This window comes from Watersipora subatra, chromosome 4, assembly GCF_963576615.1.
Source record: "Watersipora subatra chromosome 4, tzWatSuba1.1, whole genome shotgun sequence".
Taxonomy (NCBI): Eukaryota; Metazoa; Bryozoa; class Gymnolaemata; order Cheilostomatida; family Watersiporidae; genus Watersipora; species Watersipora subatra.
This window is the reverse complement of record NC_088711.1, coordinates 22717650-22743145: the sequence shown is the minus strand read 5'-3', so window position 1 is coordinate 22743145 and position 25496 is coordinate 22717650. Positions and strand designations below refer to the sequence as shown.

The window sequence follows — 25496 nt, the reverse complement described above, 5'->3', positions numbered from 1 at the left end:
AAAATAATTGGCAGCGGTGGGATTCGAACCCACGCCCCCGAAGGGACTGGTGCCTTAAACCAGCGCCTTAGACCGCTCGGCCACACTACCTCATACCATCAGCTGATGCGAGTTTTCAGGCGTGAGTAGATGCGTAATACTAGTTTTAGCCCGCTCAGCACCCTGACAATTGATGCTCAATTTTCGCGAAATGTTTTCACAATCATTGTAAATCGCCAAGTCGCATCAGTTTTCCGTCCTTAACAATTCGCGTAATGGCCTTGCCGTGTTCCTACTGCGACGCAGTGACCGCAACGATATCTTTGTCCACGGTTCAATCGAACTGCATTCAACACCAATACCTCAAGACGTACGTTCTCGCTATATTTCTAATCTTTATCGAGCGTCGGTGAACAGTACCACTGAAAAGCGGATTCGGAAACAGCCTTTTGAGGCTGTAGGATGCGCTACAAACAGCCAAGCTTCTACTTTCATAGCGTTTTGAAACTACATATTTTCTAATTATCGGTATACGACGGCGACCAAGATTCAAAACTTTCTCGAGCCCGCTTTTTATGTAACGGATCGGTGGAGCCATTACGGAAACAGCGAGAGAAAACTCGGGTGTCCTGGCGACGAGCACGATCGCTAAGGTACGCGTATGTAAGCATGGAATGCTAATGCGTGACATAAGTTTTCGAACAGGCGAGGTTTTACATGAAAATATGGCTTCCACGGAGCAATGCCATATGCGCTGGGCGGGTCGTCATCAGTTTTATATCAGGTGACCTAGTGGTTAGGATCCGGCGTTTTCACCGCCACGGTCGGAGTTCAATCCCCGTCTGGGAAGATGTGTTTCTTCCTGTGTCTTTTGTATTCTCCGCGCAATACATTTACCCGCTACGGGCTGTACGAGTTTTTAAAATATTTCGCTTCCGCAAAACGACAAATTTACAGTTGGTGTAAAACTTCATGACGAGAGTCCGAAAAGGCAGTAATTTTTTGCGAACTAAACTACACTAGGAGACGCGACTGGGCATGCGCCAACGCTCGCTTTGTTGCTCCTCACGCTTACGATCAATAGAACGATTTCGTCATTGCATCGTATGTGATTTCATCAACGAGCTTTTTTCTTGGTTTCGTATCAAAACCTTCATTGCAACCGTCCGCGAGACGTCCTATCATCATTCGCATTGCACATTATCGCGAGTCTTAAATACGCGCTTCCCGCAACACTTCGCGCGTTGTTTGCGGGAAGAACTGACACCAAAAACGAGCGAGAATACTCCTCATTTCGCGATAAAACATTTGGCAGCAGTGGGATTCGAACCCACGCCCTTTCGGACTGGTGCCTAAAACCAGCGCCTTAGACCACTCGGCCATGCTACCCACGGTGATGCCAGAAAAATATGGATGCCGTATTGGCGAAACTTTGAATGGCTTGGTAATTGAGCAATTTTGTCAGATAAGAGTACAGCCTCATCAACCATCAATGGTTTTGCTGCGAGATTTTTTGAATCCCGAAGTGCTATGCTACTCGTATATTTGATCAATGCTAATTTAACAGAGTCAGCATTACGCCGCCGATTAAAGAAGGCATGGCCTAAGCGTTATCCTTATCTAATTATCATGGCAAGGACTATCCCATCGAGATGGTGATGAAAAGAGTCAAAATATTCCGGCATTCAATTACTAAGAAGTTATCATTTACGATAATTGCTCTGCTGCGTATTATCTCTGGCCATTTGCCATAGTCAGCCATCCCAGGTGGTCTAGTGGTTAGGATCCGGCGCTCTCACCGCCGTGGCCGGGGTTCGATTCCCCGTCTGGGAACTCTTCTCCTTTGTTTTACAAAATTTTATTGAGTGATAACATTATTTCTGTAAGTTTCAAGTCAAATAAATTATAGTTATAGTTATAATTATAGTTATAGTTGGCGCGACGAATATGTTTCAATCCGTGACAAAACGATATACACGCGAGGATTATTTCGACACCATCTTCATTTTTCATTCATCATCTTGTTTAACTTTACACCTCTCGCGTCATCTTGCTAAAACTTCTTCTAACATCGGCGAGTAAAAATAATTGGCAGCGGTGGGATTCGAACCCACGCCCCCGAAGGGACTGGTGCCTTAAACCAGCGCCTTAGACCGCTCGGCCACACTACCTCATACCATCAGCTGATGCGAGTTTTCAGGCGTGAGTAGATGCGTAATACTAGTTTTAGCCCGCTCAGCACCCTGACAATTGATGCTCAATTTTCGCGAAATGTTTTCACAATCATTGTAAATCGCCAAGTCGCATCAGTTTTCCGTCCTTAACAATTCGCGTAATGGCCTTGCCGTGTTCGTACTGCGACGCAGTGACCGCAACGATATCTTTGTCCACGGTTCAATCGAACTGCATTCAACACCAATACCTCAAGACGTACGTTCTCGCTATATTTCTAATCTTTATTGAGCGTCGGTGAACAGTACCACTGAAAAGCGGATTCGGAAACAGCCTTTTGAGGCTGTAGGATGCGCTACAAACAGCCAAGCTTCTACTTTCATAGCGTTTTGAAACTACATATTTTCTAATTATCGGTATACGACGGCGACCAAGATTCAAAACTTTCTCGAGCCCGCTTTTTATGTAACGGATCGGTGGAGCCATTACGGAAACAGCGAGAGAAAACTCGGGTGTCCTGGCGACGAGCACGATCGCTAAGGTACGCGTATGTAAGCATGGAATGCTAATGCGTGACATAAGTTTTCGAACAGGCGAGGTTTTACATGAAAATATGGCTTCCACGGAGCAATGCCATATGCGCTGGGCGGGTCGTCATCAGTTTTATATCAGGTGACCTAGTGGTTAGGATCCGGCGTTTTCACCGCCACGGTCGGAGTTCAATCCCCGTCTGGGAAGATGTGTTTCTTCCTGTGTCTTTTGTATTCTCCGCGCAATACATTTACCCGCTACGGGCTGTACGAGTTTTTAAAATATTTCGCTTCCGCAAAACGACAAATTTACAGTTGGTGTAAAACTTCATGACGAGAGTCCGAAAAGGCAGTAATTTTTTGCGAACTAAACTACACTAGGAGACGCGACTGGGCATGCGCCAACGCTCGCTTTGTTGCTCCTCACGCTTACGATCAATAGAACGATTTCGTCATTGCATCGTATGTGATTTCATCAACGAGCTTTTTTCTTGGTTTCGTATCAAAACCTTCATTGCAACCGTCCGCGAGACGTCCTATCATCATTCGCATTGCACATTATCGCGAGTCTTAAATACGCGCTTCCCGCAACACTTCGCGCGTTGTTTGCGGGAAGAACTGACACCAAAAACGAGCGAGAATACTCCTCATTTCGCGATAAAACATTTGGCAGCAGTGGGATTCGAACCCACGCCCTTTCGGACTGGTGCCTAAAACCAGCGCCTTAGACCACTCGGCCATGCTACCCACGGTGATGCCAGAAAAATATGGATGCCGTATTGGCGAAACTTTGAATGGCTTGGTAATTGAGCAATTTTGTCAGATAAGAGTACAGCCTCATCAACCATCAATGGTTTTGCTGCGAGATTTTTTGAATCCCGAAGTGCTATGCTACTCGTATATTTGATCAATGCTAATTTAACAGAGTCAGCATTACGCCGCCGATTAAAGAAGGCATGGCCTAAGCGTTATCCTTATCTAATTATCATGGCAAGGACTATCCCATCGAGATGGTGATGAAAAGAGTCAAAATATTCCGGCATTCAATTACTAAGAAGTTATCATTTACGATAATTGCTCTGCTGCGTATTATCTCTGGCCATTTGCCATAGTCAGCCATCCCAGGTGGTCTAGTGGTTAGGATCCGGCGCTCTCACCGCCGTGGCCGGGGTTCGATTCCCCGTCTGGGAACTCTTCTCCTTTGTTTTACAAAATTTTATTGAGTGATAACATTATTTCTGTAAGTTTCAAGTCAAATAAATTATAGTTATAGTTATAATTATAGTTATAGTTGGCGCGACGAATATGTTTCAATCCGTGACAAAACGATATACACGCGAGGATTATTTCGACACCATCTTCATTTTTCATTCATCATCTTGTTTAACTTTACACCTCTCGCGTCATCTTGCTAAAACTTCTTCTAACATCGGCGAGTAAAAATAATTGGCAGCGGTGGGATTCGAACCCACGCCCCCGAAGGGACTGGTGCCTTAAACCAGCGCCTTAGACCGCTCGGCCACACTACCTCATACCATCAGCTGATGCGAGTTTTCAGGCGTGAGTAGATGCGTAATACTAGTTTTAGCCCGCTCAGCACCCTGACAATTGATGCTCAATTTTCGCGAAATGTTTTCACAATCATTGTAAATCGCCAAGTCGCATCAGTTTTCCGTCCTTAACAATTCGCGTAATGGCCTTGCCGTGTTCCTACTGCGACGCAGTGACCGCAACGATATCTTTGTCCACGGTTCAATCGAACTGCATTCAACACCAATACCTCAAGACGTACGTTCTCGCTATATTTCTAATCTTTATCGAGCGTCGGTGAACAGTACCACTGAAAAGCGGATTCGGAAACAGCCTTTTGAGGCTGTAGGATGCGCTACAAACAGCCAAGCTTCTACTTTCATAGCGTTTTGAAACTACATATTTTCTAATTATCGGTATACGACGGCGACCAAGATTCAAAACTTTCTCGAGCCCGCTTTTTATGTAACGGATCGGTGGAGCCATTACGGAAACAGCGAGAGAAAACTCGGGTGTCCTGGCGACGAGCACGATCGCTAAGGTACGCGTATGTAAGCATGGAATGCTAATGCGTGACATAAGTTTTCGAACAGGCGAGGTTTTACATGAAAATATGGCTTCCACGGAGCAATGCCATATGCGCTGGGCGGGTCGTCATCAGTTTTATATCAGGTGACCTAGTGGTTAGGATCCGGCGTTTTCACCGCCACGGTCGGAGTTCAATCCCCGTCTGGGAAGATGTGTTTCTTCCTGTGTCTTTTGTATTCTCCGCGCAATACATTTACCCGCTACGGGCTGTACGAGTTTTTAAAATATTTCGCTTCCGCAAAACGACAATTTTACAGTTGGTGTAAAACTTCATGACGAGAGTCCGAAAAGGCAGTAATTTTTTGCGAACTAAACTACACTAGGAGACGCGACTGGGCATGCGCCAACGCTCGCTTTGTTGCTCCTCACGCTTACGATCAATAGAACGATTTCGTCATTGCATCGTATGTGATTTCATCAACGAGCTTTTTTCTTGGTTTCGTATCAAAACCTTCATTGCAACCGTCCGCGAGACGTCCTATCATCATTCGCATTGCACATTATCGCGAGTCTTAAATACGCGCTTCCCGCAACACTTCGCGCGTTGTTTGCGGGAAGAACTGACACCAAAAACGAGCGAGAATACTCCTCATTTCGCGATAAAACATTTGGCAGCAGTGGGATTCGAACCCACACCCTTTCGGACTGGTGCCTAAAACCAGCGCCTTAGACCACTCGGCCATGCTACCCACGGTGATGCCAGAAAAATATGGATGCCGTATTGGCGAAACTTCGAATGGCTTGGTAATTGAGCAATTTTGTCAGATAAGAGTACAGCCTCATCAACCATCAATGGTTTTGCTGCGAGATTTTTTGAATCCCGAAGTGCTATGCTACTCGTATATTTGATCAATGCTAATTTAACAGAGTCAGCATTACGCCGCCGATTAAAGAAGGCATGGCCTAAGCGTTATCCTTATCTAATTATCATGGCAAGGACTATCCCATCGAGATGGTGATGAAAAGAGTCAAAATATTCCGGCATTCAATTACTAAGAAGTTATCATTTACGATAATTGCTCTGCTGCGTATTATCTCTGGCCATTTGCCATAGTCAGCCATCCCAGGTGGTCTAGTGGTTAGGATCCGGCGCTCTCACCGCCGTGGCCGGGGTTCGATTCCCCGTCTGGGAACTCTTCTCCTTTGTTTTACAAAATTTTATTGAGTGATAACATTATTTCTGTAAGTTTCAAGTCAAATAAATTATAGTTATAGTTATAATTATAGTTATAGTTGGCGCGACGAATATGTTTCAATTCGTGACAAAACGATATACACGCGAGGATTATTTCGACACCATCTTCATTTTTCATTCATCATCTTGTTTAACTTTACACCTTTCGCGTCATCTTGCTAAAACTTCTTCTAACATCGGCGAGTAAAAATAATTGGCAGCGGTGGGATTCGAACCCACGCCCCCGAAGGGACTGGTGCCTTAAACCAGCGCCTTAGACCGCTCGGCCACACTACCTCATACCATCAGCTGATGCGAGTTTTCAGGCGTGAGTAGATGCGTAATACTAGTTTTAGCCCGCTCAGCACCCTGACAATTGATGCTCAATTTTCGCGAAACGTTTTCACAATCATTGTAAATCGCCAAGTCGCATCAGTTTTCCGTCCTTAACAATTCGCGTAATGGCCTTGCCGTGTTCCTACTGCGACGCAGTGACCGCAACGATATCTTTGTCCACGGTTCAATCGAACTGCATTCAACACCAATACCTCAAGACGTACGTTCTCGCTATATTTCTAATCTTTATCGAGCGTCGGTGAACAGTGCCACTGAAAAGCGGATTCGGAAACAGCCTTTTGAGGCTGTAGGATGCGCTACAAACAGCCAAGCTTCTACTTTCATAGCGTTTTGAAACTACATATTTTCTAATTATCGGTATACGACGGCGACCAAGATTCAAAACTTTCTCGAGCCCGCTTTTTATGTAACGGATCGGTGGAGCCATTACGGAAACAGCGAGAGAAAACTCGGGTGTCCTGGCGACGAGCACGATCGCTAAGGTACGCGTATGTAAGCATGGAATGCTAATGCGTGACATAAGTTTTCGAACAGGCGAGGTTTTACATGAAAATATGGCTTCCACGGAGCAATGCCATATGCGCTGGGCGGGTCGTCATCAGTTTTATATCAGGTGACCTAGTGGTTAGGATCCGGCGTTTTCACCGCCACGGTCGGAGTTCAATCCCCGTCTGGGAAGATGTGTTTCTTCCTGTGTCTTTTGTATTCTCCGCGCAATACATTTACCCGCTACGGGCTGTACGAGTTTTTAAAATATTTCGCTTCCGCAAAACGACAAATTTACAGTTTGTGTAAAACTTCATGACGAGAGTCCGAAAAGGCAGTAATTTTTTGCGAACTAAACTACACTAGGAGACGCGACTGGGCATGCGCCAACGCTCGCTTTGTTGCTCCTCACGCTTACGATCAATAGAACGATTTCGTCATTGCATCGTATGTGATTTCATCAACGAGTTTTTTTCTTGGTTTCGTATCAAAACCTTCATTGCAACCGTCCGCGAGACGTCCTATCATCATTCGCATTGCACATTATCGCGAGTCTTAAATACGCGCTTCCCGCAACACTTCGCGCGTTGTTTGCGGGAAGAACTGACACCAAAAACGAGCGAGAATACTCCTCATTTCGCGATAAAACATTTGGCAGCAGTGGGATTCGAACCCACGCCCTTTCGGACTGGTGCCTAAAACCAGCGCCTTAGACCACTCGGCCATGCTACCCACGGTGATGCCAGAAAAATATGGATGCCGTATTGGCGAAACTTCGAATGGCTTGGTAATTGAGCAATTTTGTCAGATAAGAGTACAGCCTCATCAACCATCAATGGTTTTGCTGCGAGATTTTTTGAATCCCGAAGTGCTATGCTACTCGTATATTTGATCAATGCTAATTTAACAGAGTCAGCATTACGCCGCCGATTAAAGAAGGCATGGCCTAAGCGTTATCCTTATCTAATTATCATGGCAAGGACTATCCCATCGAGATGGTGATGAAAAGAGTCAAAATATTCCGGCATTCAATTACTAAGAAGTTATCATTTACGATAATTGCTCTGCTGCGTATTATCTCTGGCCATTTGCCATAGTCAGCCATCCCAGGTGGTCTAGTGGTTAGGATCCGGCGCTCTCACCGCCGTGGCCGGGGTTCGATTCCCTGTCTGGGAACTCTTCTCCTTTGTTTTACAAAATTTTATTGAGTGATAACATTATTTCTGTAAGTTTCAAGTCAAATAAATTATAGCTATAGTTATAATTATAGTTATAGTTGGCGCGACGAATATGTTTCAATCCGTGACAAAACGATATACACGCGAGGATTATTTCGACACCATCTTCATTTTTCATTCATCATCTTGTTTAACTTTACACCTTTCGCGTCATCTTGCTAAAACTTCTTCTAACATCGGCGAGTAAAAATAATTGGCAGCGGTGGGATTCGAACCCACGCCCCCGAAGGGACTGGTGCCTTAAACCAGCGCCTTAGACCGCTCGGCCACACTACCTCATACCATCAGCTGATGCGAGTTTTCAGGCGTGAGTAGATGCGTAATACTAGTTTTAGCCCGCTCAGCACCCTGACAATTGATGCTCAATTTTCGCGAAACGTTTTCACAATCATTGTAAATCGCCAAGTCGCATCAGTTTTCCGTCCTTAACAATTCGCGTAATGGCCTTGCCGTGTTCCTACTGCGACGCAGTGACCGCAACGATATCTTTGTCCACGGTTCAATCGAACTGCATTCAACACCAATACCTCAAGACGTACGTTCTCGCTATATTTCTAATCTTTATCGAGCGTCGGTGAACAGTGCCACTGAAAAGCGGATTCGGAAACAGCCTTTTGAGGCTGTAGGATGCGCTACAAACAGCCAAGCTTCTACTTTCATAGCGTTTTGAAACTACATATTTTCTAATTATCGGTATACGACGGCGACCAAGATTCAAAACTTTCTCGAGCCCGCTTTTTATGTAACGGATCGGTGGAGCCATTACGGAAACAGCGAGAGAAAACTCGGGTGTCCTGGCGACGAGCACGATCGCTAAGGTACGCGTATGTAAGCATGGAATGCTAATGCGTGACATAAGTTTTCGAACAGGCGAGGTTTTACATGAAAATATGGCTTCCACGGAGCAATGCCATATGCGCTGGGCGGGTCGTCATCAGTTTTATATCAGGTGACCTAGTGGTTAGGATCCGGCGTTTTCACCGCCACGGTCGGAGTTCAATCCCCGTTTGGGAAGATGTGTTTCTTCCTGTGTCTTTTGTATTCTCCGCGCAATACATTTACCCGCTACGGGCTGTACGAGTTTTTAAAATATTTCGCTTCCGCAAAACGACAAATTTACAGTTTGTGTAAAACTTCATGACGAGAGTCCGAAAAGGCAGTAATTTTTTGCGAACTAAACTACACTAGGAGACGCGACTGGGCATGCGCCAACGCTCGCTTTGTTGCTCCTCACGCTTACGATCAATAGAACGATTTCGTCATTGCATCGTATGTGATTTCATCAACGAGTTTTTTTCTTGGTTTCGTATCAAAACCTTCATTGCAACCGTCCGCGAGACGTCCTATCATCATTCGCATTGCACATTATCGCGAGTCTTAAATACGCGCTTCCCGCAACACTTCGCGCGTTGTTTGCGGGAAGAACTGACACCAAAAACGAGCGAGAATACTCCTCATTTCGCGATAAAACATTTGGCAGCAGTGGGATTCGAACCCACGCCCTTTCGGACTGGTGCCTAAAACCAGCGCCTTAGACCACTCGGCCATGCTACCCACGGTGATGCCAGAAAAATATGGATGCCGTATTGGCGAAACTTCGAATGGCTTGGTAATTGAGCAATTTTGTCAGATAAGAGTACAGCCTCATCAACCATCAATGGTTTTGCTGCGAGATTTTTTGAATCCCGAAGTGCTATGCTACTCGTATATTTGATCAATGCTAATTTAACAGAGTCAGCATTACGCCGCCGATTAAAGAAGGCATGGCCTAAGCGTTATCCTTATCTAATTATCATGGCAAGGACTATCCCATCGAGATGGTGATGAAAAGAGTCAAAATATTCCGGCATTCAATTACTAAGAAGTTATCATTTACGATAATTGCTCTGCTGCGTATTATCTCTGGCCATTTGCCATAGTCAGCCATCCCAGGTGGTCTAGTGGTTAGGATCCGGCGCTCTCACCGCCGTGGCCGGGGTTCGATTCCCTGTCTGGGAACTCTTCTCCTTTGTTTTACAAAATTTTATTGAGTGATAACATTATTTCTGTAAGTTTCAAGTCAAATAAATTATAGCTATAGTTATAATTATAGTTATAGTTGGCGCGACGAATATGTTTCAATCCGTGACAAAACGATATACACGCGAGGATTATTTCGACACCATCTTCATTTTTCATTCATCATCTTGTTTAACTTTACACCTTTCGCGTCATCTTGCTAAAACTTTTTCTAACATCGGCGAGTAAAAATAATTGGCAGCGGTGGGATTCGAACCCACGCCCCCGAAGGGACTGGTGCCTTAAACCAGCGCCTTAGACCGCTCGGCCACACTACCTCATACCATCAGCTGATGCGAGTTTTCAGGCGTGAGTAGATGCGTAATACTAGTTTTAGCCCGCTCAGCACCCTGACAATTGATGCTCAATTTTCGCGAAATGTTTTCACAATCATTGTAAATCGCCAAGTCGCATCAGTTTTCCGTCCTTAACAATTCGCGTAATGGCCTTGCCGTGTTCGTACTGCGACGCAGTGACCGCAACGATATCTTTGTCCACGGTTCAATCGAACTGCATTCAACACCAATACCTCAAGACGTACGTTCTCGCTATATTTCTAATCTTTATCGAGCGTCGGTGAACAGTACCACTGAAAAGCGGATTCGGAAACAGCCTTTTGAGGCTGTAGGATGCGCTACAAACAGCCAAGCTTCTACTTTCATAGCGTTTTGAAACTACATATTTTCTAATTATCGGTATACGACGGCGACCAAGATTCAAAACTTTCTCGAGCCCGCTTTTTATGTAACGGATCGGTGGAGCCATTACGGAAACAGCGAGAGAAAACTCGGGTGTCCTGGCGACGAGCACGATCGCTAAGGTACGCGTATGTAAGCATGGAATGCTAATGCGTGACATAAGTTTTCGAACAGGCGAGGTTTTACATGAAAATATGGCTTCCACGGAGCAATGCCATATGCGCTGGGCGGGTCGTCATCAGTTTTATATCAGGTGACCTAGTGGTTAGGATCCGGCGTTTTCACCGCCACGGTCGGAGTTCAATCCCCGTCTGGGAAGATGTGTTTCTTCCTGTGTCTTTTGTATTCTCCGCGCAATACATTTACCCGCTACGGGCTGTACGAGTTTTTAAAATATTTCGCTTCCGCAAAACGACAAATTTACAGTTGGTGTAAAACTTCATGACGAGAGTCCGAAAAGGCAGTAATTTTTTGCGAACTAAACTACACTAGGAGACGCGACTGGGCATGCGCCAACGCTCGCTTTGTTGCTCCTCACGCTTACGATCAATAGAACGATTTCGTCATTGCATCGTATGTGATTTCATCAACGAGCTTTTTTCTTGGTTTCGTATCAAAACCTTCATTGCAACCGTCCGCGAGACGTCCTATCATCATTCGCATTGCACATTATCGCGAGTCTTAAATACGCGCTTCCCGCAACACTTCGCGCGTTGTTTGCGGGAAGAACTGACACCAAAAACGAGCGAGAATACTCCTCATTTCGCGATAAAACATTTGGCAGCAGTGGGATTCGAACCCACGCCCTTTCGGACTGGTGCCTAAAACCAGCGCCTTAGACCACTCGGCCATGCTACCCACGGTGATGCCAGAAAAATATGGATGCCGTATTGGCGAAACTTTGAATGGCTTGGTAATTGAGCAATTTTGTCAGATAAGAGTACAGCCTCATCAACCATCAATGGTTTTGCTGCGAGATTTTTTGAATCCCGAAGTGCTATGCTACTCGTATATTTGATCAATGCTAATTTAACAGAGTCAGCATTACGCCGCCGATTAAAGAAGGCATGGCCTAAGCGTTATCCTTATCTAATTATCATGGCAAGGACTATCCCATCGAGATGGTGATGAAAAGAGTCAAAATATTCCGGCATTCAATTACTAAGAAGTTATCATTTACGATAATTGCTCTGCTGCGTATTATCTCTGGCCATTTGCCATAGTCAGCCATCCCAGGTGGTCTAGTGGTTAGGATCCGGCGCTCTCACCGCCGTGGCCGGGGTTCGATTCCCCGTCTGGGAACTCTTCTCCTTTGTTTTACAAAATTTTATTGAGTGATAACATTATTTCTGTAAGTTTCAAGTCAAATAAATTATAGTTATAGTTATAATTATAGTTATAGTTGGCGCGACGAATATGTTTCAATCCGTGACAAAACGATATACACGCGAGGATTATTTCGACACCATCTTCATTTTTCATTCATCATCTTGTTTAACTTTACACATCTCGCGTCATCTTGCTAAAACTTCTTCTAACATCGGCGAGTAAAAATAATTGGCAGCGGTGGGATTCGAACCCACGCCCCCGAAGGGACTGGTGCCTTAAACCAGCGCCTTAGACCGCTCGGCCACACTACCTCATACCATCAGCTGATGCGAGTTTTCAGGCGTGAGTAGATGCGTAATACTAGTTTTAGCCCGCTCAGCACCCTGACAATTGATGCTCAATTTTCGCGAAATGTTTTCACAATCATTGTAAATCGCCAAGTCGCATCAGTTTTCCGTCCTTAACAATTCGCGTAATGGCCTTGCCGTGTTCGTACTGCGACGCAGTGACCGCAACGATATCTTTGTCCACGGTTCAATCGAACTGCATTCAACACCAATACCTCAAGACGTACGTTCTCGCTATATTTCTAATCTTTATCGAGCGTCGGTGAACAGTGCCACTGAAAAGCGGATTCGGAAACAGCCTTTTGAGGCTGTAGGATGCGCTACAAACAGCCAAGCTTCTACTTTCATAGCGTTTTGAAACTACATATTTTCTAATTATCGGTATACGACGGCGACCAAGATTCAAAACTTTCTCGAGCCCGCTTTTTATGTAACGGATCGGTGGAGCCATTACGGAAACAGCGAGAGAAAACTCGGGTGTCCTGGCGACGAGCACGATCGCTAAGGTACGCGTATGTAAGCATGGAATGCTAATGCGTGACATAAGTTTTCGAACAGGCGAGGTTTTACATGAAAATATGGCTTCCACGGAGCAATGCCATATGCGCTGGGCGGGTCGTCATCAGTTTTATATCAGGTGACTTAGTGGTTAGGATCCGGCGTTTTCACCGCCACGGTCGGAGTTCAATCCCCGTCTGGGAAGATGTGTTTCTTCCTGTGTCTTTTGTATTCTCCGCGCAATACATTTACCCGCTACGGGCTGTACGAGTTTTTAAAATATTTCGCTTCCGCAAAACGACAAATTTACAGTTGGTGTAAAACTTCATGACGAGAGTCCGAAAAGGCAGTAATTTTTTGCGAACTAAACTACACTAGGAGACGCGACTGGGCATGCGCCAACGCTCGCTTTGTTGCTCCTCACGCTTACGATCAATAGAACGATTTCGTCATTGCATCGTATGTGATTTCATCAACGAGCTTTTTTCTTGGTTTCGTATCAAAACCTTCATTGCAACCGTCCGCGAGACGTCCTATCATCATTCGCATTGCACATTATCGCGAGTCTTAAATACGCGCTTCCCGCAACACTTCGCGCGTTGTTTGCGGGAAGAACTGACACCAAAAACGAGCGAGAATACTCCTCATTTCGCGATAAAACATTTGGCAGCAGTGGGATTCGAACCCACGCCCTTTCGGACTGGTGCCTAAAACCAGCGCCTTAGACCACTCGGCCATGCTACCCACGGTGATGCCAGAAAAATATGGATGCCGTATTGGCGAAACTTTGAATGGCTTGGTAATTGAGCAATTTTGTCAGATAAGAGTACAGCCTCATCAACCATCAATGGTTTTGCTGCGAGATTTTTTGAATCCCGAAGTGCTATGCTACTCGTATATTTGATCAATGCTAATTTAACAGAGTCAGCATTACGCCGCTGATTAAAGAAGGCATGGCCTAAGCGTTATCCTTATCTAATTATCATGGCAAGGACTATCCCATCGAGATGGTGATGAAAAGAGTCAAAATATTCCGGCATTCAATTACTAAGAAGTTATCATTTACGATAATTGCTCTGCTGCGTATTATCTCTGGCCATTTGCCATAGTCAGCCATCCCAGGTGGTCTAGTGGTTAGGATCCGGCGCTCTCACCGCCGTGGCCGGGGTTTGATTCCCCGTCTGGGAACTCTTCTCCTTTGTTTTACAAAATTTTATTGAGTGATAACATTATTTCTGTAAGTTTCAAGTCAAATAAATTATAGTTATAGTTATAATTATAGTTATAGTTGGCGCGACGAATATGTTTCAATCCGTGACAAAACGATATACACGCGAGGATTATTTCGACACCATCTTCATTTTTCATTCATCATCTTGTTTAACTTTACACCTCTCGCGTCATCTTGCTAAAACTTCTTCTAACATCGGCGAGTAAAAATAATTGGCAGCGGTGGGATTCGAACCCACGCCCCCGAAGGGACTGGTGCCTTAAACCAGCGCCTTAGACCGCTCGGCCACACTACCTCATACCATCAGCTGATGCGAGTTTTCAGGCGTGAGTAGATGCGTAATACTAGTTTTAGCCCGCTCAGCACCCTGACAATTGATGCTCAATTTTCGCGAAATGTTTTCACAATCATTGTAAATCGCCAAGTCGCATCAGTTTTCCGTCCTTAACAATTCGCGTAATGGCCTTGCCGTGTTCGTACTGCGACGCAGTGACCGCAACGATATCTTTGTCCACGGTTCAATCGAACTGCATTCAACACCAATACCTCAAGACGTACGTTCTCGCTATATTTCTAATCTTTATCGAGCGTCGGTGAACAGTACCACTGAAAAGCGGATTCGGAAACAGCCTTTTGAGGCTGTAGGATGCGCTACAAACAGCCAAGCTTCTACTTTCATAGCGTTTTGAAACTACATATTTTCTAATTATCGGTATACGACGGCGACCAAGATTCAAAACTTTCTCGAGCCCGCTTTTTATGTAACGGATCGGTGGAGCCATTACGGAAACAGCGAGAGAAAACTCGGGTGTCCTGGCGACGAGCACGATCGCTAAGGTACGCGTATGTAAGCATGGAATGCTAATGCGTGACATAAGTTTTCGAACAGGCGAGGTTTTACATGAAAATATGGCTTCCACGGAGCAATGCCATATGCGCTGGGCGGGTCGTCATCAGTTTTATATCAGGTGACCTAGTGGTTAGGATCCGGCGTTTTCACCGCCACGGTCGGAGTTCAATCCCCGTCTGGGAAGATGTGTTTCTTCCTGTGTCTTTTGTATTCTCCGCGCAATACATTTACCCGCTACGGGCTGTACGAGTTTTTAAAATATTTCGCTTCCGCAAAACGACAAATTTACAGTTGGTGTAAAACTTCATGACGAGAGTCCGAAAAGGCAGTAATTTTTTGCGAACTAAACTACACTAGGAGACGCGACTGGGCATGCGCCAACGCTCGCTTTGTTGCTCCTCACGCTTACGATCAATAGAACGATTTCGTCATTGCATCGTATGTGATTTCATCAACGAGCTTTTTTCTTGGTTTCGTATCAAAACCTTCATTGCAACCGTCCGCGAGACGTCCTATCATCATTCGCATTGCACATTATCGCGAGTCTTAAATACGCGCTTCCCGCAACACTTCGCGCGTTGTTTGCGGGAAGAACTGACACCAAAAACGAGCGAGAATACTCCTCATTTCGCGATAAAACATTTGGCAGCAGTGGGATTCGAACCCACGCCCTTTCGGACTGGTGCCTAAAACCAGCGCCTTAGACCACTCGGCCATGCTACCCACGGTGATGCCAGAAAAATATGGATGCCGTATTGGCGAAACTTTGAATGGCTTGGTAATTGAGCAATTTTGTCAGATAAGAGTACAGCCTCATCAACCATCAATGGTTTTGCTGCGAGATTTTTTGAATCCCGAAGTGCTATGCTACTCGTATATTTGATCAATGCTAATTTAACAGAGTCAGCATTACGCCGCCGATTAAAGAAGGCATGGCCTAAGCGTTATCCTTATCTAATTATCATGGCAAGGACTATCCCATCGAGATGGTGATGAAAAGAGTCAAAATATTCCGGCATTCAATTACTAAGAAGTTATCATTTACGATAATTGCTCTGCTGCGTATTATCTCTGGCCATTTGCCATAGTCAGCCATCCCAGGTGGTCTAGTGGTTAGGATCCGGCGCTCTCACCGCCGTGGCCGGGGTTCGATTCCCCGTCTGGGAACTCTTCTCCTTTGTTTTACAAAATTTTATTGAGTGATAACATTATTTCTGTAAGTTTCAAGTCAAATAAATTATAGTTATAGTTATAATTATAGTTATAGTTGGCGCGACGAATATGTTTCAATCCGTGACAAAACGATATACACGCGAGGATTATTTCGACACCATCTTCATTTTTCATTCATCATCTTGTTTAACTTTACACATCTCGCGTCATCTTGCTAAAACTTCTTCTAACATCGGCGAGTAAAAATAATTGGCAGCGGTGGGATTCGAACCCACGCCCCCGAAGGGACTGGTGCCTTAAACCAGCGCCTTAGACCGCTCGGCCACACTACCTCATACCATCAGCTGATGCGAGTTTTCAGGCGTGAGTAGATGCGTAATACTAGTTTTAGCCCGCTCAGCACCCTGACAATTGATGCTCAATTTTCGCGAAATGTTTTCACAATCATTGTAAATCGCCAAGTCGCATCAGTTTTCCGTCCTTAACAATTCGCGTAATGGCCTTGCCGTGTTCGTACTGCGACGCAGTGACCGCAACGATATCTTTGTCCACGGTTCAATCGAACTGCATTCAACACCAATACCTCAAGACGTACGTTCTCGCTATATTTCTAATCTTTATCGAGCGTCGGTGAACAGTGCCACTGAAAAGCGGATTCGGAAACAGCCTTTTGAGGCTGTAGGATGCGCTACAAACAGCCAAGCTTCTACTTTCATAGCGTTTTGAAACTACATATTTTCTAATTATCGGTATACGACGGCGACCAAGATTCAAAACTTTCTCGAGCCCGCTTTTTATGTAACGGATCGGTGGAGCCATTACGGAAACAGCGAGAGAAAACTCGGGTGTCCTGGCGACGAGCACGATCGCTAAGGTACGCGTATGTAAGCATGGAATGCTAATGCGTGACATAAGTTTTCGAACAGGCGAGGTTTTACATGAAAATATGGCTTCCACGGAGCAATGCCATATGCGCTGGGCGGGTCGTCATCAGTTTTATATCAGGTGACTTAGTGGTTAGGATCCGGCGTTTTCACCGCCACGGTCGGAGTTCAATCCCCGTCTGGGAAGATGTGTTTCTTCCTGTGTCTTTTGTATTCTCCGCGCAATACATTTACCCGCTACGGGCTGTACGAGTTTTTAAAATATTTCGCTTCCGCAAAACGACAAATTTACAGTTGGTGTAAAACTTCATGACGAGAGTCCGAAAAGGCAGTAATTTTTTGCGAACTAAACTACACTAGGAGACGCGACTGGGCATGCGCCAACGCTCGCTTTGTTGCTCCTCACGCTTACGATCAATAGAACGATTTCGTCATTGCATCGTATGTGATTTCATCAACGAGCTTTTTTCTTGGTTTCGTATCAAAACCTTCATTGCAACCGTCCGCGAGACGTCCTATCATCATTCGCATTGCACATTATCGCGAGTCTTAAATACGCGCTTCCCGCAACACTTCGCGCGTTGTTTGCGGGAAGAACTGACACCAAAAACGAGCGAGAATACTCCTCATTTCGCGATAAAACATTTGGCAGCAGTGGGATTCGAACCCACGCCCTTTCGGACTGGTGCCTAAAACCAGCGCCTTAGACCACTCGGCCATGCTACCCACGGTGATGCCAGAAAAATATGGATGCCGTATTGGCGAAACTTCGAATGGCTTGGTAATTGAGCAATTTTGTCAGATAAGAGTACAGCCTCATCAACCATCAATGGTTTTGCTGCGAGATTTTTTGAATCCCGAAGTGCTATGCTACTCGTATATTTGATCAATGCTAATTTAACAGAGTCAGCATTACGCCGCCGATTAAAGAAGGCATGGCCTAAGCGTTATCCTTATCTAATTATCATGGCAAGGACTATCCCATCGAGATGGTGATGAAAAGAGTCAAAATATTCCGGCATTCAATTACTAAGAAGTTATCATTTACGATAATTGCTCTGCTGCGTATTATCTCTGGCCATTTGCCATAGTCAGCCATCCCAGGTGGTCTAGTGGTTAGGATCCGGCGCTCTCACCGCCGTGGCCGGGGTTCGATTCCCCGTCTGGGAACTCTTCTCCTTTGTTTTACAAAATTTTATTGAGTGATAACATTATTTCTGTAAGTTTCAAGTCAAATAAATTATAGTTATAGTTATAATTATAGTTATAGTTGGCGCGACGAATATGTTTCAATCCGTGACAAAACGATATACACGCGAGGATTATTTCGACACCATCTTCATTTTTCATTCATCATCTTGTTTAACTTTACACCTCTCGCGTCATCTTGCTAAAACTTCTTCTAACATCGGCGAGTAAAAATAATTGGCAGCGGTGGGATTCGAACCCACGCCCCCGAAGGGACTGGTGCCTTAAACCAGCGCCTTAGACCGCTCGGCCACACTACCTCATACCATCAGCTGATGCGAGTTTTCAGGCGTGAGTAGATGCGTAATACTAGTTTTAGCCCGCTCAGCACCCTGACAATTGATGCTCAATTTTCGCGAAACGTTTTCACAATCATTGTAAATCGCCAAGTCGCATCAGTTTTCCGTCCTTAACAATTCGCGTAATGGCCTTGCCGTGTTCCTACTGCGACGCAGTGACCGCAACGATATCTTTGTCCACGGTTCAATCGAACTGCATTCAACACCAATACCTCAAGACGTACGTTCTCGCTATATTTCTAATCTTTATCGAGCGTCGGTGAACAGTGCCACTGAAAAGCGGATTCGGAAACAGCCTTTTGAGGCTGTAGGATGCGCTACAAACAGCCAAGCTTCTACTTTCATAGCGTTTTGAAACTACATATTTTCTAATTATCAGTATACGACGGCGACCAAGATTCAAAACTTTCTCGAGCCCGCTTTTTATGTAACGGATCGGTGGAGCCATTACGGAAACAGCGAGAGAAAACTCGGGTGTCCTGGCGACGAGCACGATCGCTAAGGTACGCGTATGTAAGCATGGAATGCTAATGCGTGACATAAGTTTTCGAACAGGCGAGGTTTTACATGAAAATATGGCTTCCACGGAGCAATGCCATATGCGCTGGGCGGGTCGTCATCAGTTTTATATCAGGTGACCTAGTGGTTAGGATCCGGCGTTTTCACCGCCACGGTCGGAGTTCAATCCCCGTCTGGGAAGATGTGTTTCTTCCTGTGTCTTTTGTATTCTCCGCGCAATACATTTACCCGCTACGGGCTGTACGAGTTTTTAAAATATTTCGCTTCCGCAAAACGACAAATTTACAGTTTGTGTAAAACTTCATGACGAGAGTCCGAAAAGGCAGTAATTTTTTGCGAACTAAACTACACTAGGAGACGCGACTGGGCATGCGCCAACGCTCGCTTTGTTGCTCCTCACGCTTACGATCAATAGAACGATTTCGTCATTGCATCGTATGTGATTTCATCAACGAGTTTTTTTCTTGGTTTCGTATCAAAACCTTCATTGCAACCGTCCGCGAGACGTCCTATCATCATTCGCATTGCACATTATCGCGAGTCTTAAATACGCGCTTCCCGCAACACTTCGCGCGTTGTTTGCGGGAAGAACTGACACCAAAAACGAGCGAGAATACTCCTCATTTCGCGATAAAACATTTGGCAGCAGTGGGATTCGAACCCACGCCCTTTCGGACTGGTGCCTAAAACCAGCGCCTTAGACCACTCGGCCATGCTACCCACGGTGATGCCAGAAAAATATGGATGCCGTATTGGCGAAACTTTGAATGGCTTGGTAATTGAGCAATTTTGTCAGATAAGAGTACAGCCTCATCAACCATCAATGGTTTTGCTGCGAGATTTTTTGAATCCCGAAGTGCTATGCTACTCGTATATTTGATCAATGCTAATTTAACAGAGTCAGCATTACGCCGCCGATTAAAGAAGGCATGGCCTAAGCGTTATCCTTATCTAATTATCATGGCAAGGACTATCCCATCGAGATGGTGATGAAAAGAGTCAAAATATTCCGGCATTCAATTACTAAGAAGTTATCATTTACGATAATTGCTCTGCTGCGTATTATCTCTGGCCATTTGCCATAGTCAGCCATCCCAGGTGGTCTAGTGGTTAGGATCCGGCGCTCTCACCGCCGTGGCCGGGGTTCGATTCCCCGTCTGGGAACTCTTCTCCTTTGTTTTACAAAATTTTATTGAGTGATAACATTATTTCTGTAAGTTTCAAGTCAAATAAATTATAGTTATAGTTATAATTATAGTTATAGTTGGCGCGACGAATATGTTTCAATCCGTGACAAAACGATATACACGCGAGGATTATTTCGACACCATCTTCATTTTTCATTCATCATCTTGTTTAACTTTACACCTCTCGCGTCATCTTGCTAAAACTTCTTCTAACATCGGCGAGTAAAAATAATTGGCAGCGGTGGGATTCGAACCCACGCCCCCGAAGGGACTGGTGCCTTAAACCAGCGCCTTAGACCGCTCGGCCACACTACCTCATACCATCAGCTGATGCGAGTTTTCAGGCGTGAGTAGATGCGTAATACTAGTTTTAGCCCGCTCAGCACCCTGACAATTGATGCTCAATTTTCGCGAAACGTTTTCACAATCATTGTAAATCGCCAAGTCGCATCAGTTTTCCGTCCTTAACAATTCGCGTAATGGCCTTGCCGTGTTCCTACTGCGACGCAGTGACCGCAACGATATCTTTGTCCACGGTTCAATCGAACTGCATTCAACACCAATACCTCAAGACGTACGTTCTCGCTATATTTCTAATCTTTATCGAGCGTCGGTGAACAGTGCCACTGAAAAGCGGATTCGGAAACAGCCTTTTGAGGCTGTAGGATGCGCTACAAACAGCCAAGCTTCTACTTTCATAGCGTTTTGAAACTACATATTTTCTAATTATCGGTATACGACGGCGACCAAGATTCAAAACTTTCTCGAGCCCGCTTTTTATGTAACGGATCGGTGGAGCCATTACGGAAACAGCGAGAGAAAACTCGGGTGTCCTGGCGACGAGCACGATCGCTAAGGTACGCGTATGTAAGCATGGAATGCTAATGCGTGACATAAGTTTTCGAACAGGCGAGGTTTTACATGAAAATATGGCTTCCACGGAGCAATGCCATATGCGCTGGGCGGGTCGTCATCAGTTTTATATCAGGTGACCTAGTGGTTAGGATCCGGCGTTTTCACCGCCACGGTCGGAGTTCAATCCCCGTCTGGGAAGATGTGTTTCTTCCTGTGTCTTTTGTATTCTCCGCGCAATACATTTACCCGCTACGGGCTGTACGAGTTTTTAAAATATTTCGCTTCCGCAAAACGACAAATTTACAGTTTGTGTAAAACTTCATGACGAGAGTCCGAAAAGGCAGTAATTTTTTGCGAACTAAACTACACTAGGAGACGCGACTGGGCATGCGCCAACGCTCGCTTTGTTGCTCCTCACGCTTACGATCAATAGAACGATTTCGTCATTGCATCGTATGTGATTTCATCAACGAGTTTTTTTCTTGGTTTCGTATCAAAACCTTCATTGCAACCGTCCGCGAGACGTCCTATCATCATTCGCATTGCACATTATCGCGAGTCTTAAATACGCGCTTCCCGCAACACTTCGCGCGTTGTTTGCGGGAAGAACTGACACCAAAAACGAGCGAGAATACTCCTCATTTCGCGATAAAACATTTGGCAGCAGTGGGATTCGAACCCACGCCCTTTCGGACTGGTGCCTAAAACCAGCGCCTTAGACCACTCGGCCATGCTACCCACGGTGATGCCAGAAAAATATGGATGCCGTATTGGCGAAACTTCGAATGGCTTGGTAATTGAGCAATTTTGTCAGATAAGAGTACAGCCTCATCAACCATCAATGGTTTTGCTGCGAGATTTTTTGAATCCCGAAGTGCTATGCTACTCGTATATTTGATCAATGCTAATTTAACAGAGTCAGCATTACGCCGCCGATTAAAGAAGGCATGGCCTAAGCGTTATCCTTATCTAATTATCATGGCAAGGACTATCCCATCGAGATGGTGATGAAAAGAGTCAAAATATTCCGGCATTCAATTACTAAGAAGTTATCATTTACGATAATTGCTCTGCTGCGTATTATCTCTGGCCATTTGCCATAGTCAGCCATCCCAGGTGGTCTAGTGGTTAGGATCCGGCGCTCTCACCGCCGTGGCCGGGGTTCGATTCCCTGTCTGGGAACTCTTCTCCTTTGTTTTACAAAATTTTATTGAGTGATAACATTATTTCTGTAAGTTTCAAGTCAAATAAATTATAGCTATAGTTATAATTATAGTTATAGTTGGCGCGACGAATATGTTTCAATCCGTGACAAAACGATATACACGCGAGGATTATTTCGACACCATCTTCATTTTTCATTCATCATCTTGTTTAACTTTACACCTTTCGCGTCATCTTGCTAAAACTTCTTCTAACATCGGCGAGTAAAAATAATTGGCAGCGGTGGGATTCGAACCCACGCCCCCGAAGGGACTGGTGCCTTAAACCAGCGCCTTAGACCGCTCGGCCACACTACCTCATACCATCAGCTGATGCGAGTTTTCAGGCGTGAGTAGATGCGTAATACTAGTTTTAGCCCGCTCAGCACCCTGACAATTGATGCTCAATTTTCGCGCAACGTTTTCACAATCATTGTAAATCGCCAAGTCGCATCAGTTTTCCGTCCTTAACAATTCGCGTAATGGCCTTGCCGTGTTCCTACTGCGACGCAGTGACCGCAACGATATCTTTGTCCACGGTTCAATCGAACTGCATTCAACACCAATACCTCAAGACGTACGTTCTCGCTATATTTCTAATCTTTATCGAGCGTCGGTGAACAGTGCCACTGAAAAGCGGATTCGGAAACAGCCTTTTGAGGCTGTAGGATGCGCTACAAACAGCCAAGCTTCTACTTTCATAGCGTTTTGAAACTACATATTTTCTAATTATCGGTATACGACGGCGACCAAGATTCAAAACTTTCTCGAGCCCGCTTTTTATGTAACGGATCGGTGGAGCCATTACGGAAACAGCGAGAGAAAACTCGGGTGTCCTGGCGACGAGCACGATCGCTAAGGTACGCGTATGTAAGCATGGAATGCTAATGCGTGACATAAGTTTTCGAACAGGCGAGGTTTTACATGAAAATATGGCTTCCACGGAGCAATGCCATATGCGCTGGGCGGGTCGTCATCAGTTTTATATCAGGTGACCTAGTGGTTAGGATCCGGCGTTTTCACCGCCACGGTCGGAGTTCAATCCCCGTCTGGGAAGATGTGTTTCTTCCTGTGTCTTTTGTATTCTCCGCGCAATACATTTACCCGCTACGGGCTGTACGAGTTTTTAAAATATTTCGCTTCCGCAAAACGACAAATTTACAGTTGGTGTAAAACTTCATGACGAGAGTCCGAAAAGGCAGTAATTTTTTGCGAACTAAACTACACTAGGAGACGCGACTGGGCATGCGCCAACGCTCGCTTTGTTGCTCCTCACGCTTACGATCAATAGAACGATTTCGTCATTGCATCGTATGTGATTTCATCAACGAGCTTTTTTCTTGGTTTCGTATCAAAACCTTCATTGCAACCGTCCGCGAGACGTCCTATCATCATTCGCATTGCACATTATCGCGAGTCTTAAATACGCGCTTCCCGCAACACTTCGCGCGTTGTTTGCGGGAAGAACTGACACCAAAAACGAGCGAGAATACTCCTCATTTCGCGATAAAACATTTGGCAGCAGTGGGATTCGAACCCACGCCCTTTCGGACTGGTGCCTAAAACCAGCGCCTTAGACCACTCGGCCATGCTACCCACGGTGATGCCAGAAAAATATGGATGCCGTATTGGCGAAACTTTGAATGGCTTGGTAATTGAGCAATTTTGTCAGATAAGAGTACAGCCTCATCAACCATCAATGGTTTTGCTGCGAGATTTTTTGAATCCCAAAGTGCTATGCTACTCGTATATTTGATCAATGCTAATTTAACAGAGTCAGCATTACGCCGCTGATTAAAGAAGGCATGGCCTAAGCGTTATCCTTATCTAATTATCATGGCAAGGACTATCCCATCGAGATGGTGATGAAAAGAGTCAAAATATTCCGGCATTCAATTACTAAGAAGTTATCATTTACGATAATTGCTCTGCTGCGTATTATCTCTGGCCATTTGCCATAGTCAGCCATCCCAGGTGGTCTAGTGGTTAGGATCCGGCGCTCTCACCGCCGTGGCCGGGGTTTGATTCCCCGTCTGGGAACTCTTCTCCTTTGTTTTACAAAATTTTATTGAGTGATAACATTATTTCTGTAAGTTTCAAGTCAAATAAATTATAGTTATAGTTATAATTATAGTTATAGTTGGCGCGACGAATATGTTTCAATCCGTGACAAAACGATATACACGCGAGGATTATTTCGACACCATCTTCATTTTTCATTCATCATCTTGTTTAACTTTACACCTCTCGCGTCATCTTGCTAAAACTTCTTCTAACATCGGCGAGTAAAAATAATTGGCAGCGGTGGGATTCGAACCCACGCCCCCGAAGGGACTGGTGCCTTAAACCAGCGCCTTAGACCGCTCGGCCACACTACCTCATACCATCAGCTGATGCGAGTTTTCAGGCGTGAGTAGATGCGTAATACTAGTTTTAGCCCGCTCAGCACCCTGACAATTGATGCTCAATTTTCGCGAAATGTTTTCACAATCATTGTAAATCGCCAAGTCGCATCAGTTTTCCGTCCTTAACAATTCGCGTAATGGCCTTGCCGTGTTCGTACTGCGACGCAGTGACCGCAACGATATCTTTGTCCACGGTTCAATCGAACTGCATTCAACACCAATACCTCAAGACGTACGTTCTCGCTATATTTCTAATCTTTATCGAGCGTCGGTGAACAGTACCACTGAAAAGCGGATTCGGAAACAGCCTTTTGAGGCTGTAGGATGCGCTACAAACAGCCAAGCTTCAACTTTCATAGCGTTTTGAAACTACATATTTTCTAATTATCGGTATACGACGGCGACCAAGATTCAAAACTTTCTCGAGCCCGCTTTTTATGTAACGGATCGGTGGAGCCATTACGGAAACAGCGAGAGAAAACTCGGGTGTCCTGGCGACGAGCACGATCGCTAAGGTACGCGTATGTAAGCATGGAATGCTAATGCGTGACATAAGTTTTCGAACAGGCGAGGTTTTACATGAAAATATGGCTTCCACGGAGCAATGCCATATGCGCTGGGCGGGTCGTCATCAGTTTTATATCAGGTGACCTAGTGGT

General features: G+C 45.1%; 37 non-coding genes across 37 annotated transcripts; 12 read left to right on the top strand and 25 right to left on the bottom strand.

The window, feature by feature from the left end:
- Positions 1-8: 8 nt before the first annotated feature.
- Trnal-aag (transfer RNA leucine (anticodon AAG)) lies at positions 9-90 on the bottom strand. Its single transcript has one exon. It is a non-coding gene; the product is annotated as a tRNA-Leu (tRNA).
- A 1198-nt stretch (positions 91-1288) lies between these two features.
- Positions 1289-1368, bottom strand: Trnal-uag (transfer RNA leucine (anticodon UAG)). The gene has a single exon. It is a non-coding gene; the product is annotated as a tRNA-Leu (tRNA).
- A 372-nt stretch (positions 1369-1740) lies between these two features.
- Trnae-cuc (transfer RNA glutamic acid (anticodon CUC)) lies at positions 1741-1812 on the top strand. Its single transcript has one exon. It is a non-coding gene; the product is annotated as a tRNA-Glu (tRNA).
- Positions 1813-2068: 256 nt separating this feature from the next.
- Trnal-aag (transfer RNA leucine (anticodon AAG)) lies at positions 2069-2150 on the bottom strand. Its single transcript has one exon. It is a non-coding gene; the product is annotated as a tRNA-Leu (tRNA).
- Positions 2151-3348: 1198 nt separating this feature from the next.
- Trnal-uag (transfer RNA leucine (anticodon UAG)) lies at positions 3349-3428 on the bottom strand. The gene has a single exon. It is a non-coding gene; the product is annotated as a tRNA-Leu (tRNA).
- Positions 3429-3800: 372 nt separating this feature from the next.
- Trnae-cuc (transfer RNA glutamic acid (anticodon CUC)) lies at positions 3801-3872 on the top strand. The gene has a single exon. It is a non-coding gene; the product is annotated as a tRNA-Glu (tRNA).
- A 256-nt stretch (positions 3873-4128) lies between these two features.
- Positions 4129-4210, bottom strand: Trnal-aag (transfer RNA leucine (anticodon AAG)). Its single transcript has one exon. It is a non-coding gene; the product is annotated as a tRNA-Leu (tRNA).
- Positions 4211-5408: 1198 nt separating this feature from the next.
- Positions 5409-5488, bottom strand: Trnal-uag (transfer RNA leucine (anticodon UAG)). The gene has a single exon. It is a non-coding gene; the product is annotated as a tRNA-Leu (tRNA).
- A 372-nt stretch (positions 5489-5860) lies between these two features.
- Positions 5861-5932, top strand: Trnae-cuc (transfer RNA glutamic acid (anticodon CUC)). The gene has a single exon. It is a non-coding gene; the product is annotated as a tRNA-Glu (tRNA).
- A 256-nt stretch (positions 5933-6188) lies between these two features.
- Trnal-aag (transfer RNA leucine (anticodon AAG)) lies at positions 6189-6270 on the bottom strand. The gene has a single exon. It is a non-coding gene; the product is annotated as a tRNA-Leu (tRNA).
- A 1198-nt stretch (positions 6271-7468) lies between these two features.
- On the bottom strand, positions 7469-7548 carry Trnal-uag (transfer RNA leucine (anticodon UAG)). The gene has a single exon. It is a non-coding gene; the product is annotated as a tRNA-Leu (tRNA).
- A 372-nt stretch (positions 7549-7920) lies between these two features.
- Positions 7921-7992, top strand: Trnae-cuc (transfer RNA glutamic acid (anticodon CUC)). The gene has a single exon. It is a non-coding gene; the product is annotated as a tRNA-Glu (tRNA).
- A 256-nt stretch (positions 7993-8248) lies between these two features.
- On the bottom strand, positions 8249-8330 carry Trnal-aag (transfer RNA leucine (anticodon AAG)). The gene has a single exon. It is a non-coding gene; the product is annotated as a tRNA-Leu (tRNA).
- A 1198-nt stretch (positions 8331-9528) lies between these two features.
- Trnal-uag (transfer RNA leucine (anticodon UAG)) lies at positions 9529-9608 on the bottom strand. Its single transcript has one exon. It is a non-coding gene; the product is annotated as a tRNA-Leu (tRNA).
- Positions 9609-9980: 372 nt separating this feature from the next.
- Positions 9981-10052, top strand: Trnae-cuc (transfer RNA glutamic acid (anticodon CUC)). Its single transcript has one exon. It is a non-coding gene; the product is annotated as a tRNA-Glu (tRNA).
- A 256-nt stretch (positions 10053-10308) lies between these two features.
- Trnal-aag (transfer RNA leucine (anticodon AAG)) lies at positions 10309-10390 on the bottom strand. The gene has a single exon. It is a non-coding gene; the product is annotated as a tRNA-Leu (tRNA).
- Positions 10391-11588: 1198 nt separating this feature from the next.
- Positions 11589-11668, bottom strand: Trnal-uag (transfer RNA leucine (anticodon UAG)). The gene has a single exon. It is a non-coding gene; the product is annotated as a tRNA-Leu (tRNA).
- A 372-nt stretch (positions 11669-12040) lies between these two features.
- Trnae-cuc (transfer RNA glutamic acid (anticodon CUC)) lies at positions 12041-12112 on the top strand. Its single transcript has one exon. It is a non-coding gene; the product is annotated as a tRNA-Glu (tRNA).
- Positions 12113-12368: 256 nt separating this feature from the next.
- Trnal-aag (transfer RNA leucine (anticodon AAG)) lies at positions 12369-12450 on the bottom strand. Its single transcript has one exon. It is a non-coding gene; the product is annotated as a tRNA-Leu (tRNA).
- Positions 12451-13648: 1198 nt separating this feature from the next.
- Positions 13649-13728, bottom strand: Trnal-uag (transfer RNA leucine (anticodon UAG)). Its single transcript has one exon. It is a non-coding gene; the product is annotated as a tRNA-Leu (tRNA).
- A 372-nt stretch (positions 13729-14100) lies between these two features.
- Positions 14101-14172, top strand: Trnae-cuc (transfer RNA glutamic acid (anticodon CUC)). Its single transcript has one exon. It is a non-coding gene; the product is annotated as a tRNA-Glu (tRNA).
- Positions 14173-14428: 256 nt separating this feature from the next.
- Positions 14429-14510, bottom strand: Trnal-aag (transfer RNA leucine (anticodon AAG)). The gene has a single exon. It is a non-coding gene; the product is annotated as a tRNA-Leu (tRNA).
- A 1198-nt stretch (positions 14511-15708) lies between these two features.
- Trnal-uag (transfer RNA leucine (anticodon UAG)) lies at positions 15709-15788 on the bottom strand. The gene has a single exon. It is a non-coding gene; the product is annotated as a tRNA-Leu (tRNA).
- Positions 15789-16160: 372 nt separating this feature from the next.
- On the top strand, positions 16161-16232 carry Trnae-cuc (transfer RNA glutamic acid (anticodon CUC)). Its single transcript has one exon. It is a non-coding gene; the product is annotated as a tRNA-Glu (tRNA).
- Positions 16233-16488: 256 nt separating this feature from the next.
- Positions 16489-16570, bottom strand: Trnal-aag (transfer RNA leucine (anticodon AAG)). Its single transcript has one exon. It is a non-coding gene; the product is annotated as a tRNA-Leu (tRNA).
- A 1198-nt stretch (positions 16571-17768) lies between these two features.
- Trnal-uag (transfer RNA leucine (anticodon UAG)) lies at positions 17769-17848 on the bottom strand. The gene has a single exon. It is a non-coding gene; the product is annotated as a tRNA-Leu (tRNA).
- Positions 17849-18220: 372 nt separating this feature from the next.
- Positions 18221-18292, top strand: Trnae-cuc (transfer RNA glutamic acid (anticodon CUC)). Its single transcript has one exon. It is a non-coding gene; the product is annotated as a tRNA-Glu (tRNA).
- A 256-nt stretch (positions 18293-18548) lies between these two features.
- On the bottom strand, positions 18549-18630 carry Trnal-aag (transfer RNA leucine (anticodon AAG)). The gene has a single exon. It is a non-coding gene; the product is annotated as a tRNA-Leu (tRNA).
- A 1198-nt stretch (positions 18631-19828) lies between these two features.
- Positions 19829-19908, bottom strand: Trnal-uag (transfer RNA leucine (anticodon UAG)). The gene has a single exon. It is a non-coding gene; the product is annotated as a tRNA-Leu (tRNA).
- A 372-nt stretch (positions 19909-20280) lies between these two features.
- On the top strand, positions 20281-20352 carry Trnae-cuc (transfer RNA glutamic acid (anticodon CUC)). The gene has a single exon. It is a non-coding gene; the product is annotated as a tRNA-Glu (tRNA).
- Positions 20353-20608: 256 nt separating this feature from the next.
- On the bottom strand, positions 20609-20690 carry Trnal-aag (transfer RNA leucine (anticodon AAG)). The gene has a single exon. It is a non-coding gene; the product is annotated as a tRNA-Leu (tRNA).
- A 1198-nt stretch (positions 20691-21888) lies between these two features.
- On the bottom strand, positions 21889-21968 carry Trnal-uag (transfer RNA leucine (anticodon UAG)). Its single transcript has one exon. It is a non-coding gene; the product is annotated as a tRNA-Leu (tRNA).
- A 372-nt stretch (positions 21969-22340) lies between these two features.
- Trnae-cuc (transfer RNA glutamic acid (anticodon CUC)) lies at positions 22341-22412 on the top strand. Its single transcript has one exon. It is a non-coding gene; the product is annotated as a tRNA-Glu (tRNA).
- Positions 22413-22668: 256 nt separating this feature from the next.
- Positions 22669-22750, bottom strand: Trnal-aag (transfer RNA leucine (anticodon AAG)). Its single transcript has one exon. It is a non-coding gene; the product is annotated as a tRNA-Leu (tRNA).
- Positions 22751-23948: 1198 nt separating this feature from the next.
- Trnal-uag (transfer RNA leucine (anticodon UAG)) lies at positions 23949-24028 on the bottom strand. Its single transcript has one exon. It is a non-coding gene; the product is annotated as a tRNA-Leu (tRNA).
- Positions 24029-24400: 372 nt separating this feature from the next.
- On the top strand, positions 24401-24472 carry Trnae-cuc (transfer RNA glutamic acid (anticodon CUC)). Its single transcript has one exon. It is a non-coding gene; the product is annotated as a tRNA-Glu (tRNA).
- A 256-nt stretch (positions 24473-24728) lies between these two features.
- Trnal-aag (transfer RNA leucine (anticodon AAG)) lies at positions 24729-24810 on the bottom strand. The gene has a single exon. It is a non-coding gene; the product is annotated as a tRNA-Leu (tRNA).
- Positions 24811-25496: the final 686 nt, after the last annotated feature.